The 10000-nt window shown below is 35.8% G+C and overlaps 1 protein-coding gene across 2 annotated transcripts in view; it reads right to left on the bottom strand.

The window, feature by feature from the left end:
- Positions 1-10000, bottom strand: part of LOC144976168 (uncharacterized) — a 261417-nt gene that overhangs the window by 96665 nt on the left and 154752 nt on the right. The window lies entirely within an intron of this gene.

The following is a 10000-nucleotide window of genomic DNA, read 5'->3' as shown; positions in this document are numbered from 1 at the left end:
CCGTGATAATTTGGTCTCTTCTAAACACTCGACTGAGTCTGAGGGTCGAAAATTAACCCGTTATGGGCGAAAAGAAAAAACCTCTTCGCTTCTCAAATAACAATTAATCCCTTTATTTCACGTTTATAAATACAGGATGTTATTGAAGATTTGTGGAAAGGATGTCGAGAAGTCAGGAACCATTTCTCGCAACAACAACTACAACAACAACAAAAAACTATTAAAAAGAAGATAACTTTCATGGCTTGAACATTTCATTTCGTCAGACACGACAGCTTGTGCAATATACGCGTAGTTATAGAACTGAACAAGTGTGTATGAAAGGTGCCAGACAAAGCAAGAAAAAAAATGCAAGAAAAGAAAAATCCCCCCCAAAAAATCAGTCGATCTCGACTGGGGATCGAACCTCAGACTTTTTTATTACCGATCAGACGTGCTACCATTAATTATTGTACGTCTGATCGGAAATCAGAAGGTCTGAGGTTCGATTCCCAGTCGAGGTCGACTAATTTTTGGGGATGTTTTTTTTTTTTCTTGTATTTTTCTTTCTTGCTTTGTCTGGCACCTTTCATACACACTTGTTCAGTTCTTTATCTTACACCGTTGCCTGCTCCTTAATTTCTTAATTTGATATTTTCAAGATAGCTATGCAAGGCGCAGTGGAATGTATACGGGAAGGAGAAAAACAAAGGAAAACAGGATGTTTTTATTTCTTGTATTTTTCTTTCTTGCTTTGTCTGGTACCTTTCATACACATTTTTGTTCAATTCTTTATCTTACACCAGTGCATGGTCCTTAATTTCTTAATTTGATATTTTCAAGATGCAAGGCGCCGTGGAAAAGGTAAACAAAGTTTTGAACCGAAATTTTTAGCCAAATTTTAAAATGCGAATTGTCCAGATTAGTGCAGTTAATTGGTTTAGGATTATAATTTCTTCAATTGATATTAATTAAAATTTCGCTTAAAATCTTAAAATCGCTTTTTGGCATATGTTTTAATCCGACGTTTTATTGATATAAGAAGAAGAGTTACATTATAAAAATATCCCTTCAAATATCGATTCATTTAAATGACCTTCATCTTGGGAAAAACTCTCAAATCTGGAACATGGCGATGTCCAAGATGAGGGTCATTTAAGGAGAAAAACAAAGGAAATTGTGTCACGATTACTTCGCGGATTGGACAGGATTGACGTGGTACGAGTTGGTAGAGAAGGCCAATGCCCGAGATGATTGGCTGGAATGTGACGTCTGTATCCTACAAATCCCCCAGACGACCATCCGGTCATGACAATGAAGGAAACGAAGGAAGGAAGGAAGGAAAAGCATGATTATCGTTTCCGCTAGGATGTGGTTTTAAGATAATAAACATTTGACAAATTGTCAAAAAATTTGTAATTTAGATTAAATTTTTATGTAAATTAAACAACTTGACGGCCGTATTCAGGAAAAACTCGTATAATATATAAAAACTTGGCCAGAAAAGTCGTCCTTCAAATATCGATTGATTTAAATGACCTTCAGCTTGGGAAAAAAAAACTCTTAATCCTGTAACATCGCGATATAGATAGAATGCACTTGGCCAAGGAGTTCACAACATTGCCATCCGGAAGTATAAAGGACCAACACACAAACTCTGTGTAACCATGAACGTTTATAGTCAGGTTAATAGATAGAATGCGCTTGGCCAAGGAGTTCACAACATTGCCATCCGGAAGTATAAAGGACCAACACACAAACTCTGTGTAACCATGAACGTTTATAGTCTGGTTAATACTGTTTAGTGAGAACAACTCACAAACGCGGATGGCAAAAACAATAATAAAGGCCTGAGTGTCGTCATCCGCATACTATCTATACAGTTTAGTGAGAACAACTCACAAACGCGGATGGCAAAAACAATAACAAAGGCCTGAGTGACGTCATCTGCATACTATCTATAGATAGTATGCGCTTGGCTAAGAAGCTCACAACATTGCCATCCGGAAGTATAACGGACCAACACGCAAAACTGTGTGTATCCATGAACGTTTATAGTCAGGTTAGTAAAGTTCAGTGAGCATTACTCATAAACGCGGATGGCAAAAAAAAACAATAACAAAGACCTGAGTGACGTCATCTTCGAACTATCTATAGATAGTATGCAGATGACGTCACTCAGGCCTTTGTTATTGTTTTTGCCATCCGCGTTTGTGAGTTGTTCTCACTAAACTGTATTAACCAGACTATAAAAGTTCATGGTTACACAGAGTTTGTGTGTTGGTCCGTTATACTTCCGGATGGCAATGTTGTGAACTCCTTGGCCAAGCGCATTCTATCTATACAAGATAAGGGTCATTTAAATCGATCAATATTGGGAGGATGACATTTCTAGCCAAACTATAAAATACGAATTGTCCAGATAAGGGCTACTTAGGATTATAATTTCTTCAACAGTTATCAATTAAAATTTTAAAAACACACACACACACAGTGAGAGAGAGTGTGTGAGAAAGAGAGAGATAGATAGATAGATAGAGAGAGAGAGAGAGAGAGAGAGAGAGAGAGAGAGAGAGAGGGGGGGGGGGGGGGGGAGAGAGCTCAATATCGACTCAAACAACCGGATCTGTCCTCGAAACAAACGGCAATCATTTGCAGCTCGTTAGTCTTGTCAATAAATCAGTTCACATTACTTCCAATATCCCACAGAAGAAAGGGTCAACATTGACGTGCTATACACACCCTTCATTAAATTAAGAATATAGATAGAAAGCTTCTAAACGTCGTTCGTGACCGAAATAAAAGTGACCTTCCTCTGACCAGCCAGGCACAGAAGAGTAGATCCTCATGGTCATAAGGAAACATGAATCAGGAGTTTATCCCGGTTTCTACAGCGATTTTGGTCCGATGTTGTTTTCTTGGAAAGGTACTTTACACATATAATCTCCACTCGACGCAGGTGTCAATGAGTACCTTATTATAAGCAGTGACGGATATTGTACAATAAGTGTTAGAGCTTAAAGGGACGCGTAACAGGCGATTGGTACTACATTAAATGGAAATAAGGTTGCATATGACCTGCTGGGGAATTAAATGAAACATACAGGAACGCATTGAGTATTGTAGACTCGTTAAAATGAGCTATATATAGATTTACATAATATTTATTTTATATTAATCTTTGAATTATCGTCAATTGGGGTAACTTTTCCTCAAAAGGAAACTTTGCTTCTGTGAATCTGTAACATTTTGAATAACCTCTGTTTTATTGTATTTATTGTTAACTGTTAAAAGACTTGAATTTTATCAAATAAATAAAAACATTACCACAAAACTAAACAATGTCTTATTGGTCTGAAATTCAAGAGGCAAAGTTTCCCCATTAGGCAATGTTACCCCGTTGACGGTACTTGAGTTTATGATATCATATATTTATGATTCTTTCATCTCTTTGTATTTATTAAACAAGTTATTCTTACAGTGCCCAATAACACAACGAGCTTGTGCGTATGTGATATAGCACGATAAACATATAACGAGTTTAATGAATAGAAAAAAAAAGAAAGAATACGTTTATTTCACCCCTCCAAGTATGATTATTAGATATTTTGTAACCAAACGGTACGGTATTAGTACTTCTATTCAGGATAATTTGTATCATTCTCCTTTTGCTTGAATGACAATTTGACCCAAAACTAAAAACTTTGGATTTGTATTCATGCGCCCCAAAAGATTATTTTTAATTACCAATCAGCTGTCGTTTACACCATATTTCACACCAATAAAATGTGCGAAAATATTCTGCACTCGTTGAATTTTTTTTTTTTCAACGCGTTCAAAGCATTATCCAAAGATTACATATTTCCTAAAAAATGATAGGGTTTTCCAGTAAGGCTGGAATAATATTGACTCCTTAATTCACGAATTGAGATATAAAACACAAAATTAAAAAACAATTGTGAGCTTTAAACGATCAGAAGAAGGATAATAATATACGATCCTTACACTCATGCATTTTTGGAATTCCGGACGTGTTCCCAACAGCTGCACGAGCTTGGGAGTGCGTTAGAGAACATAGTTCGAATTCCAAAACGCAAGAATGTAAGAAATCTTTTATTTTACTCCTCAATCGATTCCGATTTCGTCATATCTGAATAATAGACATTTTCATAAGTATTTAAATGATACTTCTTTTTTCATAAATCTAATCTGAGTGAAATTTAACGTTTGATAATCTGACGTCACATTAGTATTGTAAACATTACCCGTTTCTATTTATGGAGAGGTGTGGAATAATAATATACGATTCTTACACTCCTGCATCTTGGAATTCCGGACGTTTTCCCAACCGCTGCACGAGCTTGCGATTGGGCGTTGGTGAAAAAGTTCGAATTCTTAAACGCAAGAGTGTAAGTAATTTTTATATCTACCGCCAAATAAATTCTGAACCCGCCATCTTTGAACAAAAAGATATGTCAAAAATGTTTAAATAATACTTATTTTTTAAAGTTAATTTAACGCTTGATAATATCTCGTCACAAATCATTAATGTAAACTGAAAATCATTCCGCGTTACTTTTAAAGGGAAAGGGGGGTATAGAATACTTTGGGTAAGACTCTTAACGAGCATTCTAAGTCAGAAAAGTGAGTGGAGCAGGCACTTATGTTGATAATAACAAGAAATGAAGTGAGTAGGAAAGTGTTAGAATACAACAGAGAATAAAAACTTCGCGGCGGCGATGGAGACTCGAACCCGCGATCTTACTGGTCGGACCAGTATGGTCGGCGGGTTCGTGCGTAGCCATCGTTATGTTATAGCCTAATACTGAAATCCAAAAGGACTGGCAGTTTGACGTCATTATTTGGTTTTTGCACCGCCTAGTGAGTTAGTGAGCTCATGGAAACAAGTTATTTCATTGGTTGAACTATTGAATACAACTCACGATTTGTTTTCTTTTGTGACAAAAGACTGGCATTTTGACGTTTTTTTTTAGTCAGTATCAGACCATAACTTTACGAAGGCCACGGTTCGAGCCCCCATCGCCACCGCGAAGTTTTTATTCTCTGTTGTCTTCTGGCACTTTGCTACTCACTTCATTTCTTGTTATTAACGAACATTTCCAACTATTAGACAAATTACGATGTCTGACAACGACCGGAAGTTAGAAGCAAAAGAGGGAACAAAATGAGACTAATTCACAAACAAATTTGAAATGTCCCTGTAGCTAAGAAACCGATATAATTACCAAAAACCGACTCACCATTTAAAAACGGTAATAAGTCGGGATGGATCAGATCCTAAAATGTAAATTTGGAATGAAAACGTTATCTGTAATATTAAAAAAAAAAAATACCTTTATTCATCCCATAGGGGAAATTTTTCTCTAGGGTCTATTCCAAGGGAAGAATGGAATAACCAAGGCGTTAGCCGCAGTGCAGCGCCGCAAATTGGGCCAGGGCGAGGTGACTTGCTCAATGCCACACAGCGCAGCGGCGGGTGATCGAACTAGGTACCTTCCGGATACGAAGCAAAGACCGTACCGCTGAGCCACGCTGCCCCATATAGATGAAGTTTAGATCATTTTCAAATTAACAAATTTCAATTATATTCTTGAGCTTGTGCTTGAGCTTTTATATAGCGCAATATCTGCTAAACGAGCTCAAATCTCTTTAAAATGGGTCCCTGGTCAACAGCAACATTTAACATATAGGACATGACATGACGCCTGTTAGGCGATATAACAGGGTTTATTGTTTTACGATAAAGTCAAACTTGTTAATTGCCAGATATTCATTTTAGACCTGAATACGGTGAGAGAATGTGAGTAAAAAGTCTTTTTCCAAGAACTTTACTTTGCGTCGGGCGAGGCTCGAACCCAGAACCTTCCGATCCGAAAACGAGTGTCATCCCACACCATTACATAGCCGCGTCACAAAAAATGCACATTAACTCGAAGATTTGTAAATATATGGCCAAAAGCCGATTATTCCAACACTTCGTTCATACTAACATCATGCAAATTTGATACAATGGGTAGGTCACAACAAACATTTATGTCACCCATCGCTTCCAAACGGGTTGATGTCGACAAGGCATAGATAATGCATTTGAGATCTTATTGTTTTGTTCCGACAACTTTTTGTTTTTGTTTTTATTTATATATTTTTGGTATTGATGATATAAACATAAATGTGATATAAATGATATAAATTCTTAAGGAGTTATGTTAGTACACAAATGTCATATGTCTGATAGTTTTACCTGTTAAATAACGTTTTGCCATCTTAAAAACTACTACTACTACTACTACTACTACTACTACTACTACTACTACTACTACTACTACTACTACTACTACTACTACTACTACTACTACTACTACTACTAATAATAATGATAAATAATAATAATATATTATATTAATAATATAATAATAATATAATAATAATAATAATAATAATAATAATAATAATAATAATAATAATAATAATAATAATAATAATAAATAATAAGTAAGAAGAAAAAAGAAATGAAGAGAAGAAGAAGAAGAAGAAGAGAAGAAGAAGAAGAAGAAGAAGAAGAAGAAGAAGGAAGAAGAAGAAGAGAGAAGAGAAGAAGAAGAAGAAGAAGGAAGAAGAAGAAGAAGAAGAAGAAGAAGAAGAAGAAGAAGAAGAAGAAGAAGAAGAAGAAGAAGAAGAAGAAGAAGAAGAAGAAGAAGAAGAAGAAGAAGAAGAAGAAGAAGAAGAAGAAGAAGAAGAAGAAGAAGAAGAAGAAGAAGAAGAAGAAGAAGAAAGAGAGAAGAAGAGAAGAAGAAGAAGAAGAAGAGAAGAAGAAGAAGAAGAGAAGAAGAAGAGAAGAAGAAAGAAGAAAAGAAGAAGAAAGAAGAAAGAAGGAAGAAGAAGAAGAAGAAGAAGAAGAAGAAGAAGAAGAAGAAGAAGAAGAAGAAGAAGAAGAAGAAGAAGAAGAAGAAGAAGAAGAAGAAAAGAAGAAGAAGAAGAAGAAGAAGAAGAAGAAGAAGAAGAAGAAGAAGAAGAAGAAGAAGAAGAAGAAGAAGAAGAAGAAGAAGAAGAAGAAGAAGAAGAAGACGTGACGCCTGTAAGAAGATATGACAATTTTTTTTTTCAGGCAGACACGACGCTGTTAACTTCCAGCAATGGTTGCGAGGGGAAACCCATCCTGGCATAGTATTGACTCAGTCATTCACAAAATGAGATAACAAAATGCACTCAAACATTCCACCCTTAAACCCATCTCGACCCCCTTGTCCAAGGGCCGGAAGAAGGATAATATTGTAGTATGGCTCTTAACCGAACTTTCCTAGTCTTAGACAAATCAGCATGTCGGACAGCTACCGGAAATTAGAAGCCATTGAGATTGATTCACAAACAAGTTTGAAATGCTCCTTTAACGACGTTGACATATGTGACCCATCGTCTCAAGACGGTATTATGTCGGAACGAACCAAACGCTTAAAAGCCGAATTAAATGTAAAATTGGTCCAAAATATAAATTAATGGCATTAGCACCATAAAATATGATATCAATTCTCCTCAATAAAACATACAAACTCTTCACAAGTCTGATATTTCTGGCGACAAATTCAATTTTTCAAAATCTTAACCATCCCGATTTAATACCGTTTTGAGGCGAAGGGTGACATATTTTCAGGTCTGATATCCGAATGAGATATTGGGCTTAGTTTGATATTGTTGTAACCCACAGTATTTTGGTTTGAGTGTATTTCTATAGCCAAATTGAAGGGTCCATAACGATTTGGGTTATCGTACATGAAAATAAGTACACGCTGCCCTTTAATTTTCTCCTCACCGGCCCATTCTCAGGATTTTATTACAAAATGTCATATATTTCATACCTCCGTATATATATATATATATATATATATATATATATATATTATATATATATATATATATATATATATATATATATAAACGGAGGTATATAACAAAGAACACGAAATGAAAGTGTTTTAAAGGAGAAGTACATAAATAGAATATTCAAATGGTAATGATTCACTCCTACAGGTCTGATCCCTGTTATTTAAACAATAGTAATAGTAGTAGTAGTAGTAGTAGTAGTAGTAGTAGTAGTAGTAGTAGTAGTAGTAGTAGTATATATATATATATATATATATATATATATATATATATATATATATATGTTTAACCTCCTCCTCCCTAACCAGAAAGTGACTCTGTCCCGGTGCTCATGAATTATTTTTTTTTTTTTGCCAAAATTAAAAAAAAAAAACAAAAACAAAAACAAAAAAAAAACAAAAGCAAAAACAAACAAAAAACCCAAAGGCAATCACCTTTCTGATTTCAGAACATATGTGCTACGTTACAATAACTTTTTAAAGCTCAATAAAGGGAGTATGCATATAGATAGCGCTAAAACATGTTCAGGAAAATATCGACAAAATTTAACTCTATGGATATGACATTGAAACGGTCACATTCCACCTATCTAATCGTATTTATCGTGTGTGATGATTTAAATATTTGACTAGATACATCAAAATATTTTCTTGCCAAAAAAAAAAAATCAAAAAAAAAAAAAAAAATCCAACCGAAAACCAATCACCTTTACTGATTTCCAAACATACGTGCTACGTCACATCACAGATGCTATCGGCTAGTTGAGCTTGAGCTTGTGCTGTTATATAGAGCAATATCCACTTAATGTGCTCAAAACGCTTTACAAGGGGTCCCTGACCAACAGCAACTTGTAATATGTAGAACGAGACATGACATCTGTAAGGTAATATTACAATTTTTCCCCCTGTTAACGGCCAGGTACTCATATTATGCCTGAGTTCGGTGAGAGAATGTGAGTAAAGAGTCTTTTCCAAGGACTCAACTATGCGCCGAGCGAGGTTTGAACTTGGGACGTTCTGAAAGCGAGTGTCATACCACTAGACCATATGGCCGCACAGTTTGGTCGACTTGATATTCATATCCTTGGTCACAAACATTATACGTAGGTATGGGTGAAATCTATATCTATTGTATTTTCAAACAACATTAAACACAGAATGTGAAAACGATATCATTGACAGACAAAACACAAATATTATGCTGTGTTATCTACGTTTACTTGATAGCGAGTACGAAAACCTAAACGGTTTTCGTGTTTGTATGGCTTTGCTGTCTTGTCCTATTGATTGAAGTTTAGTCTCGAACAGTTTGCCGATTCTGAGCATGAATCAAAACATAAAATTTCCACCTAACCCCTCACTCACCCCCCAACATAATCACTTTATAAATAAAACAGATTCGAGTATGTCACTTTGACCAGTTTAATAGTCGAAGTCGATTAAAACTCGTATTTAAATATTTGGCCAGAAAACTCGTCCTTCAAATATCGATCGATTTAACTCTCTCCTTACCGACCATTTTCAGTATTTTCCGAATTGGGAGGCTTACCCAACAGAAAAGTTATTTTTTCAAACTCAAACAATCTCTCTGCAAAACAACTTTATGTTCTTATTGATTAAACAAAGACCATGGTAATGTACAAAGAAAAATCTGAATAAGAAAAAAGTATATTGTGTCGTAACAAATGTGACGATTTTGCTGTGGGTGGTAATGAGATGTTTAACTAACCATCATCTTGGCAAAATGTCTCAACCTAGGACTTAAAGGAAGACCTCACGAGGTCCCAGGTTTGAGAGTTTTTTGTCAGGATGAGGGTCATTAAAATCGATTGATATTTGAAGGACGAGTTTTCTGGCCAAATTTGTTAAGTTGTGTGCGGCTATGTGGTCTAGTGGTATGACACTCGCTTTCGGACCGGAAGCTCCTGGGTTCAAGCCTCACTCGGCGCATAGCATAGTTGAGTCCTTGGAAAATGGCTCTTTACTCACATTCTGCCACCGTACTCAGGTGTCAAATGAGTACCTGGCTATTGACATCGTTGTCTCTGTCCGAAAAAAGGCGTCATGTCTCGCTATTTATGTTACGCGTTGCTGTTGGTCAGGGACCTTTATAAAGCGCTTTG

This window comes from Berghia stephanieae, chromosome 7 (assembly GCF_034508935.2).
Source record: "Berghia stephanieae isolate SIO BIC M18660-M18661 chromosome 7, UCSD_Bste_1.3, whole genome shotgun sequence".
In the NCBI taxonomy this organism is placed as follows: domain Eukaryota; kingdom Metazoa; phylum Mollusca; class Gastropoda; order Nudibranchia; family Aeolidiidae; genus Berghia; species Berghia stephanieae.
The sequence above is the reverse complement of the archived record's forward strand: the minus strand, read 5'-3'. Positions and strand labels throughout refer to the sequence as shown.